The sequence below is a fragment of the Gymnoscopelus braueri genome (assembly GCF_963280865.1).
Source record: "Gymnoscopelus braueri genome assembly, chromosome: 19".
Lineage (NCBI taxonomy): Eukaryota > Metazoa > Chordata > Actinopteri > Myctophiformes > Myctophidae > Gymnoscopelus > Gymnoscopelus braueri.
The window spans coordinates 12,197,662-12,209,267 of NC_137621.1; the positions used below are offsets into that span (position 1 = coordinate 12,197,662).

The window sequence follows — 11,606 nt, forward strand, 5'->3', positions numbered from 1 at the left end:
AAGTGTTGGCATCAAAATATACTTTAAGTATCAAAAGTAAAAGTACTAATGTTTGAAAATAGCAGATCTACAAGCTCACAATGCGTTGCGATGCGACGCGTTGTGAGCTTGTAGATCGGCTATTTTCAAATAGCCTAGGTATAAGATAGGGTTAAAGTGGTTAATGTATGTTTTATAATATAATAATTTATATCTGCAAAGTAACTAGTAAGTAATGTTTTCAAATAATTGTAGTGGAGTAAAAGTACAATATTTGCCTCTGAGATGTAGTGGAGTAGAAGTAAAAGTATTGACAATTGGAAACACTAGTAAAGTAAAAAAAAAAGCAACTCAAAATTGTACTTAAGTACAGTACTTATGTACATGTACTCAGTTACTTTCCAACCACTGCCAGAGTTTTGCCTGAAAAACCCTCAGGCGAACCTTCACGCCAAAGGCGCAGACAACAAGGTTGAGGCGATGATGTCACAGGGTTATAGAAGTGATGATGTCACGGCCATAACTCCGCGTCGCCCCTGTCTGAGTCTCAGATGGACGGCGGCGAGGTGTTGGAGGTTGGACGCTGTGGGACACGCCCCCCCCCCCCCACCTCAGGAGGTGTCATTAACCTGGGCTTACAGGTTTGAACCCTGTTCCTCTGGGGGCCACTGGAGCTCCGGTTTCCCCCGGATAGGCTTCCTAATTAGGCTATACTTGTTAAAACTCACTGGAACCATCTATTACTGCAGACCATCTGAGGTTGTGTACACGTCTATGTGCACAGAACACACCCGCGCACACACACACACCCGCGCACACACACACACACACACGCACACACACACACCTCCACTCATCATAATGTGTCTTTCACACGCTCAGACACATCCTCTCCTGATGCTGTTGTCTACTGTTTAATGAGACACCAGAGTTTGTGAGTGGCTGTCATGCAGAATGACACACACACACACACACACACACACACACACACACACACACACACACACACACACACACACACACACGTGCGCGCTATACAGTCGCCCTACTGAATGTCATACATGCTACGTGCTCTCACTTCATCTGCTTCCAATGTCCTGTTCCCTCACTGTTGTTCCTGAGGGCAAATGTATTGCCAGCACCATTCTCTCTATCACACTTTCTTTCTCTCTCTCTCTCTCTCTCTCTCTGTCTGTCTGTCTCTCTCTCTCTCTCTCTCTCTCTCTCTCTCTCTCTCCATCCCCTCACACACTCTCTCCCTCTGCCCTGTTTTCCTGTAATCACCTCACACCTGCGGGGTCTTCCACTGGGACGAGCTTCGCACCTCGGCCCGCTCTGTGACAACAGGTAGCCTGCTGGCACTCCAAGCAACCCAAGCTCTGCCCAATCAACACCTGCTTCACTCTCCATCTCCTTTCCTCTCTTCCTATCTCTCTCTCTCTCTCTCTCTCTCTCTCTCTCTCTCTCTCTCTCTCTCTCTCTCTCTCTCTCTCTCTAATACAGAGATAGGAGGTTTGTGTCTAACACCGACGAAATAATCGACAGAGACGAAAGTAACCACATGAACCCTAGTGTCCCCATTCTGGGCATGTCATAATAGGTGAACAAGTACAGAGCCATGAGGGACCCCGTCAACAAAGTATATAGAGCAGGGGATGTTTTTTCTTTTTTTTACATTAACTCTTTCACTGCCAAGAGTATTTTCATAAAGTACTCCCCCAGTGCCAGAAATTTGCGTATTTTTTAATTTTGTAATTTTTCATTCAAATAAATTATCTGATTGGGTTTTTAAACCCATAATACAGTTCTACCAGTAGAGAGCAACAAATCGACACATTGATGACCTCGCTGGCTCACTCGCCCCCTCCCAAACAGGCTCACGTCATATCCGGTCATAACCGGATGTTGACATTTTTGACAATCGTTGATCGGGCTAAATTACGATGCGATACACGACTACGATGACTGATCGTCACCCAGACCAAAGAGAGTAGACGTGGACCTCTCCGTTCGTTTTATATACTGTGTGAAAAACTGTGACTTTCCCTATTCTGAAAATGATCGCGGGAAACGGAATCTGCGTCATGAAACCGGAACCCAATGAGTCTGAAGGAGTCAGGAAGCGAAAGTGATCATGAAAAATATACAGAATAGCGCGACCACAGTCAAAAGTAAAAACTCGGGATTTCTCGTGCTGGCACTGAGGGTACTCGGGAAAAACTCGGGATATCTCGGGGCGTGGCACTGAGAGAGTTAACCACTTGAACCCTAGCATCCCTATTCTGAGGGGAACATTAGCCGAAAATAGCAGATCTACAAGCTCACAACGCCTCGCGCTGCGAGGCGTTGTAGATCGGCTATTTTTGGCAAAAATGTATAGGTGTAGAGGGAAAAAAGAGCAGACAAGTAAAAAAATATAAGAATTTAATCTGAAACACAATTTTATACAATAGTCACTGCTTCATCTCTCTCTCAGTTAGGGGGTCCTTGGGCTGAAAACGTCTTGTGTGAAACAAAGAATGAACCCGGTTGAGCCACTCTGTCAGGTTCAGTGGCGTCGAACGAACTCGAGTCTCTACAAAAGTTTTAATGGATCCATTTACAACATTGTTGAAGTTGAGACTCAAGTGGAAATGGATCTGTAGACATGACACTGTTCCTGTTGTGATACAGAGATGGATAGAAGATGGTTGCCTTTTTAATTCACTTCGTACAATAAGGTTGAACATGAAAAGGACAGTCTTATTTTAGATACCAGACAGATGTTGTCATATACCCCTCAGCCTACTTCAGCATCATACCCCTCACCCCCCATACCCCTCGCCCCCCCCATACCCCTCGCCCCCCTCAACACCACCCCCCCATACCCGTCACGCCGCCATTTTTAAGCGTATTCTTTTACTTATACTTCTTCTGCTCTTTGAATTTTGTTACCTTATTTCTGTTTTCTTTTATTTTGCTCTCACCACCACCACCTTCCATATTGAGTGACTCGCTCGTATATCGTCTAATCCGTTGCTCCACGCCACTGGCTCCTGGAGATGGGATTCTGACGGTCTGTTGATTTAAATGTCCTGAAGCAATGTTACACCAAGCTGCTTCCATTAAACTCACACCCTCCTCATGATGGTCCAACCCTCCTTCCCTACGTAGGTCTCCCTTGCTGACGGTCCAACACTCCCCACGTTTACCACAGCGAACATGAAGCAAGTTCACTGCTTGAAATGGGGGCTCCAGTAGCTCTGGTCCATAGCGTTAGAAGGAGTTCTCCTTAACGCTATGGTACTTTCGAGCCGTTGCGCGCACACCCGCGGTAGCACAGGCTGCGTAGCCTCTCGTCTTTAGTGAAAATATAAAATACACTTTTGCTACTCACCAAAACAAAGACGGTTTTAAGATGTTGAAAGCCTACTTTACTAAGTGGGAACACTCGGTACAATACACTTTTTGACCAGAAAAGAAAATATTTCACGGGAAGGAATTTTTTTTTAGTTACTCCACTGCACCCTCCACAGATCTGGTCAATGGGATTTTTCGATTGACCAGATTTCTCCTTCCGGAACTCCTTCTAACGCTATGGACCAGAACTAGGGCTTCAGCCATGTCCAGAAAAGATTGGGACCACTGCACTATAGAGCTCTTCGCTGGTCCCAAGTGACGTGAAATTCATTCCGAGATCCGATTTTGTTTAGAGATATTACAGAACCAACCCCAGCTGTTGGGTATTATGTGATTGTGACAAACCTAATGGCCCATAATGGTATCCTGCAGCCTACGTTTTTACCTCAATGAAGAGGGGAATCCATGATGGCGTGTACAGTACGTGCACACTTTGATCCCATGGAGGTATAGTTTAATCCGGTCTCCCACGTCACTAAACTGGCAGCCTGGCACACTTGCGCAGCTCAACACCCCCCCCCCCCCCCCACCCCTTTTTTTGTGCACCACAGTAATCTTCTGACCCTAGGTCAGCCTAATCATCACACAGCACTTCATGCTTTTCTGTCCCGATCAGCGCCCGAGTGCAGATCTTCTCGGCGAGGTGAGGTATAATGGTAAATATGTTTTACTTTATTGGAGTATTTCCAAATTTCTGTACTTTTACTTCTACTCCACTACATCTCAGAGGCAAATATTGTACTTTAGTCCACCAAAATTATTTGAACACTTAGTTACTTTGTAGATTTTGATTATTATTACAAAACATACATTAACCACTTCAGCCCCTATATACATTTCGGCCATTTGAAAATAGCCGATCTACAAGCTCACAACGCGTCGCATCGCGACGCGTTGTGAGCTTGTAGATCGGCCATTTTCAAAAGATTGTTACACATTTCAAAACTAGAAATGGGATATTCTGCATAATTAGTTTACTTTTGGTACTTTAAGCACATTTTGACGTCAATACTTTTGTACTTTTACTCGAGTAAATTTTGTACCCGTAAGGGTACATTTGCTTGCCCAACTATCATTTCATTAACTGGGGATCGCCTGGAACCCCCCCCCCCCCTCAAGGACCGAGTTATAATGGAATATATGAACCGACCCGGACCCAACTGACCGTAATAAAACATACCCGGGTATCGGGTATTTCCGGTTATTTCCGGTTCGGGTAGACCCGTGAAGACCTCTGGTACTCCCCCCCCTCCCCCCCCCCCACCCTCTCCTCTCTGAACAGGCCAATTATGTGACGGCTGGGAGTCAATGGCGGCTGCTATGCGCCACTACTGGCCTCCTCTTCTCGGCAAGGTCAAGCTGATTGGCCGGGGTTAATGGGCAGATGTGAGGCTGAGAGAGGAGGGTGGGGGGCGTGGGTTGGGTGGGTGGGGGTCAAGCACCTAGGGGCCCCTCCTCCATCACAACTCCAAACTGTCCCCTCTTCAACCACGAGAGGCCCCTTTTAGCGCCCATGCTTCTACAAACAGGATTAACCTTGACTGCTGCTCAGGGGCCAGAGGAGCCGTTAGTTATAGGAACAACGGGACTGCATGTCCTCGTGTGCAGCAGGGTTGATTTTTTGACAGCGAATTTTGATGAAGTTTTAGTCTTTTGAATAAGATTTCAATTAGTTTTAGTCATATTTTAGTCATCTGAAATGTTTTATTTTTAGTCTAGTTTTAGTCGACTAAATATCAGATTATAGTCGACTAAATCTACAGTAGATTTAGTCGACTAAAATGTATTTTGGGCGGTGCCTTGATGGCGTCGTAATGGCTGATTTTACACTTGGTTGCATGCTGAAAATAGCCGATCAACAAGCTCACAACGCGTCGCAGTGCAACGCGTTGTGAGCTTGTAGATCTGCTATTTTCAGAGCACAACACCCGAGCGCAACCAAGTATAAAATGACTCGGCTTTTAGTTCTACTGGATCTCTTCTCCACTCGTCCCTCACTAACATTTTGGTCTAGTTTTTATTTGTTGACGAAATTGTCAATATATTCTTTCCTGAAAGATAATGGTTTTGGGCATAAGGTCTACACTCCACAGCCACGACCATATCCTTCATGAGAATGCCAAATAGTTATGAATTGTTGAATTGTAATTCAATTATTATTCAATGATTTTAGATAATCAGACCACTGTATTGATCCCGTGAGAGAAATGCAGTTGTCATGACATACCAGCAGTTATGAAACACAGGACAGATACAGAAAAAAAGGTACAGCCAGGAGTAACAAATACATAATACAAATATAACAGAAAATACCAAAAGAGTCAGCGCGTAGTAATGCACAGATTTTAGCACCCAGTGGAGTAAAGACGCCCCCCCCCCCCCCCCCCCTGCTGAGCTGAGGTCCGAGCCCATTGTTCAGGGACATCACGTCCAACAATAGGCTTATGTCCCCTGAAGTTCCTAATGTCTCAATCATATGTTGTTATAGTTTTTTAAGGGACCGTGCCCGCTCCATAGGTGGAACACCAGAGGCCTTTTACAACTAATTGACCTCTGTGACTCTTTAAACAGTGAAACCTCAGGATGGGGTTGGTCTCCCCCTATCTGCTCCCGTGTCTAATCTGACCCCACTGGGCAAGACCCCCTGCTGTGACGCCCTGCCCGCCCCGCACCCTATCAACACATTAACCCATTAAGACCTGAGGCCGCTTCTAAACATTTTCAAAATCCTAAAAAAAAAAAATCTGAAAAAATATTTTAAAAATAATTTTCACGATTTTTCAAAAATAGCAGATCTACAAGCTCGTAGCGCGGCACTCGGTGCCGCGCTATGAGCTTGTAGATCTGCTATTTTTGAATAGCCTAAAGAAATCTAAAAGTGACACAGATGCGTCCCAGGTATTAATGGGTTAACTAACTCTTCTCTCTCTCTCTCTCTCTCTCTCTCTGTCTCCCTACCTCACTCTAGCTCCCTCGTACGTTCTCTCTCTCTGCGTTTTGTACTTGTATGATAATGGAAAAAGTTAATAATGGTTGTGGTTTGAGCAAAATTCTAAAGCATTTTCATGTATATTTCATTCATATCTCTTGTCGGGTGGAAACGTCATACTTTTAAGGATTCAAATTCAAAAATAGCAAAAAAAATAGCAGATCTGCAAGCTCAAAATGCATCGCTTCGTGCCGCGTTTCGAGCTTGTAGATCTGCTATTTTCTAATACTTGTGTGACACTGTAGTATGATCTAGTAGGGCGTTCATTTACGAAAACATAACATAAAACATAAAATATGGGGATTATAGGTTTCTGCCCGACAGCAACGATTTATGTTTCGGTACCTGATACATGCACAGTGCACAGACATCCTGCTGGCTCTGGGGGTCCTATGTGTTCTATGTGCATGATAGTGAGTGTGGGACGGGGGGGGGCACGCAGGGCAGGGGGCCAGCGTGAGGCCTTCTATCTGCAGGGGGTCTTGGGGACACAAAGAGAGGGAGGGGATGGACGGCTCAGTTCAAAGGTCAGAATAGGCTCCTTTGGGGAAGCGTGTGTGTTTGTGTGTGTGAGTGTGTGTGTGTGTGTGTGTGTGTATGTGAGTGTGTGTGCTTCTATTACTATACTTGTGAGGGCCAAACGTCCCCACATATATAGTAGAATTTGAGAAAAATACATTGAGTACAATTTTCCTGGTCCTCACAAGAGGAATGGTTGCTTTATGGTAAAAGCATATATATATATATATATATATATATATATATATATATATATATATATATATATATATATAGCGTTGGTTATAATTAGTAAAAGATTCAGGTTGGCGTTAAAGGAGAATTCCGGACAAATTAAGTGTTATCTTTGATGTCTCGTTACTCACCTACCGATGTGAAAAGTAGCGTTATTTTTTTTCATATATTCCCCTGTCGTCATTTTTTAAACACCCTCCGTTGTTATAATGGGAGCGTGAGGGTTAGTGAAATTCGTCTATTATAACCGACGCAAAGTTGTTTTTTTCACTACTAGTATTCATAGTAGAGTCTCATGATAGTCAAACATGCGTTGAAACTATCTGCGAGGCTGCCGTCAATGGCGAACGATTTAACACTGGTTGCTTGTTTCTTCCAGAACCTGGCAACTCGTGTTGCCAGATTCTGGAAACAAGCAACCAGTGTTAAATCGTTCGCCATTAACGGCAGGCTCGCAGGAATTTTCAGCGCATGTTTGACTATCATGAGACTCTACAATGAATCGTAGTAGAGAAAAAAATAACATTGCGTCGGTTATAATAGACGAACTTCACTAACCCTCACGCTCCCATTATAACAACGGAGGGTGTTTAAAAAATGACGACAGGGGAATATATGAAAAAAAATAACGCTACTTTTCACATCGGTAGGTGAGTAACGAGACATCAAAGATAACACTTAATTTGTCCGGAATTCTCCTTTAAGGTTAGTATTAAGGGATTTACAGGTTAGGTTTAGAGGTTAGGGGTCAGAGTTATGCCTGATTCATAGTTAGTTGCTCGCCGGTGTCACTCACTGATAATACCCTCAATCTACAGGCTCACAATGCATCGCCAGCTTGTCCATCGACCATTGTCATCTTCAGGGCTAGGAGGACAAAACATCGCCATCCTAAAATGTTGATGTCCTCGCAAGTATAGTAATGCAAACGTGTGTGTCTCTGTGTGTGTATGTGTCTGCATACATTTGGGTGGGGTTATGCGGGGCATAAAATGGATCCCAGTGGACAGCAGTTGAGGACAGGTCCCTGTGGAGGGACGCATGCAGAAAGAGGGAGAGAGAGAGGGAGGGAGGTGGTGATGCTGTGATGTTCTGGGGTCCAGCAGCAGAGAGAGAGAAAGGGAGAGAGAGGGAGGGAGATGGTGATGCTGTGACGTTCTGGGGTCCAGCAGCAGCAGCCTGGTAATGAAGAGCATCTGAGGCCTCCATTCACCTTGAACGTGGCTCTGCTGCCGTCCTGACCTTGGCTTTGATCCACAAAGACGCTTGACCCCCACCATTCCCCCAAGACCACCACCCCCCCATGCCATCTGGATAGCACACACACACACATGCATATGCATGTTGATGCATATGCACACATCTAGGGATATATCTATAAGTATATGTTGTATATATATATATATGCATGCACATGTGTGCTGTGGACATACATACACACGCATGCATATATATAGAGATTAGTGCATGTGTGTGCATACACAGGTGGGTTGGTGTGTTTGGCCATACACACACACAAACCATGACTTTAAAAAAAATCCTATTGTGTGTTTGAAGTGTGAGTTTGTGTGACCACGTGGCCTTTTGGTTGGGGACACAGCCGTCCCCCTCACACACACACACACACACACACACACACACACACACACACACACAGTCTGAAGGCCACACGCCAGCCGTAACTCAGTGCCTTTGTCACCCTCTGCACCGTGGGGGGGCCAGAGGGAGAGGGGAGAGGGGTCAGAGTGGGACTATTATCTCCACAGTCCAAACATGCAAATGTGAACGTTGATGTAGAGAGGAAATGGAACCACTGCTCTTTTTTCTTTCTTTTGTCCGTAAACCAAGCCACGCCTTCATCTTGGTTTCATCTCTGAACTCTAGTGTCACCCTCTTCTCGGGTGAACATTTGGTGAAACAAATGTTTTCTTATTTATTATTACGTTATTAGTCCTGCATGGGGTTAAATAAAGTGTTCAGCTTCACCCAGCTGATTGCGGCTCAGGCGAACTGGTGACCCAGACCCTCTCTCTATAAGCTCTGGGCCTCCCAATAGCAGATCTACAAGATATCGCCTCTGTCGGGGTGGAAACCTCATATATCCAAAACCGTTACTTTTCAGGATTAAAAATGTAAAAGCATCAAAAGCAGCAGATCTACAAGCTCGAAACGCGTCGCTTCGCGCCGCGTTTCGAGCTTGTAGATCTGCTACTTTTGATACTTTTGTGTGACGCTGTAGTATGATCAAGTAGGCAGTTACTTTACGGGAAAAAACTGAAAAAGTTAAGATATGAAGATAAGAGGTTTCTGCCCGACTGCAACGATATATTATTATACCGTATATAATATGTATTTATTGTATCTTGCACATTGTTGCGCCTCAAGTCTCTCTCTCTCTCTCTCGTTATTCTCCTAACGGTGGACACGCTCCATAGACATTATATTGGCGCTCGTCTCGTCAACTCTAATGGGAATGCAGCCGCGCGGAACGCTGGTAGGGGGGGGGGTAGGGGGGGGTAGGGGGGGTAGGGGGCTGATGTCTTTAGGAAATTCCCAAAGTGGTGCAACATGCTCTCTTTCCTCCCACACTCTGTCGTTCCGTTAGTCGATCGCCCGTTCACTTTGAGCCATAAATGACAGTTATGACACGGATGACTTGGGTTGCGTCGCATCTCAGAGAACATCGATCCGTGTGTGCGTGTGTGTGTGTGTGTGTGTGTGTGCGTGTGTGTGTGTGTGTGTGTGCGTGTGTGCACAGCACACGTAGTTTCCTGTTTTGTGCCTTATCACGGCGAGTTAACTGGAGAATTGTTAATGATGATGACAGGCCGTCTCATTGGACAGACACACTGTGACAGTGCTGACAGTCATTATTAACACACGTTGAATTCCACATACACACAGCACATGAACGCTTCTCAACCACTTAAAGGGATAGTTCACCCCCAAAAATGACTATTTTCTTATCGATTAGTCACCCCATGGAGACTTGAATTCATGGATATTTTTTTAAATTTTTGTCGCATTCCTAAGCCAATAATTTGATGACCACACCGGTTGGCAGCGGTTCCGGTATAGGAGACACAAAATGAGGTTCTTTGTGTCTCCTACCGGAACTGCTGCCGGTCATCAAATTTATTGGCTTAGGAATGAGACAAAAACTAAAAAATATCCATGGAAAAAAAAGTCATATTGGGGGTGAATTATCCCTTTAAGTCCTAGCTACTTTAGACTTCACCGTGTGTCACACAGAAATAGAAGATATACAAGACCACAACGTGTCACGTCTCAGGAGTGCACATCTGCTATTTTTGCTATTTTTACAGATTTGGGAAACTTTTTTTCTTTTTAAATTTTGAATGTTCTTTTTTAGTTTTTTTACTTGAGCCTGTAATGTCGTGCCCCAAAAATAGAGACGCCAGGTTGAAAGTGGTCAGACATAAAAACGTGTGGTTTTATCTTTTCAGAGATATTTTTGTGTGTGATTTTGGCTAGGGCAAAGGCAGCCAGCGTGTATGTATGTATGTAATACATACATACATACATACACACCCGGTGACACTGGCCTGGTTTTGACCATACAGAGCATACATACATACATACTATGTAATTGTATGTATGCTCTCGTCAAAACCAAGGCAGTGTCACCGGGTTCAATATATCCATGACATGGAGGTAGTCTCAGCGTTCATTGTTGTGGACGTACGTGTCCCCTGATTAAGTTACTGTGTGCAGGCCAGGCAGCATCCACTGTGTGCCTCCATATGCACAGGAACAAGCTGTGCCCATGGCTTAGTAATTAGACACACACACACACACAGAGAGAGAGAGAGAGACTAGATCGCCCCCCCGCCATGCATTAGCTCTGATTTCTGTGCAGCAATTTTTTTCCGACAGATAACATTGTTCATTTACTTTCTAAGTGACCTTATTATGACTCTTCCTCTCACTTATCTACAAAATACCTTTTATTACTGTCCTCTCCTCTCCTGCCTTCTCTTCTCTTCTTTTCTCCCTCTGTCTGTCTTCTCTCTCTTCCTGTCGTCTTTATTAACAGCTTTTGCTTCCTCTTCCTGCCCACCTCTCTCATACGTTCCATCTCTCTCTCTCTCTCTCTCTCTCTCTCTCTCTCTCACTCTCTCTCTCTCTCTCTCTCTCTGCGGTACGGGTGGCAGGAGGAAGTGGTGGAGGAGAGACGTGTGTCAGAGAGAGGCAGAGAGAAAGAGAGAGAGAGAGAGAGAGCCACTGCTCCAGCTGGAGTCAATATTTGCTTTAGGAATCTCAATAACAGGCTGCAGTCATCTGCATTTCTGATAATGGACCACCATATGGCTCTGTTGACCCATGAGGTGGCCTCTCTCTCTCTCTCTCTCTCTCTCTCACTCTCACTCTCTCTCTCTCTCTCTCTCTCTCACTCTCTCTCTGTGTCTCTCCCTCTCACTCTCCCTCTCTCTCTCTGTATGTCTCTCTCTCCCCCTCTCTCTGT

The 11,606-nt window shown here is 44.8% G+C and overlaps 1 protein-coding gene across 1 annotated transcript in view; it reads left to right on the forward strand.

Moving 5' to 3' along the window:
- Nucleotides 1–11,606, forward strand: part of ralgapa2 (Ral GTPase activating protein catalytic subunit alpha 2) — a 224,708-nt gene that overhangs the window by 195,548 nt on the left and 17,554 nt on the right.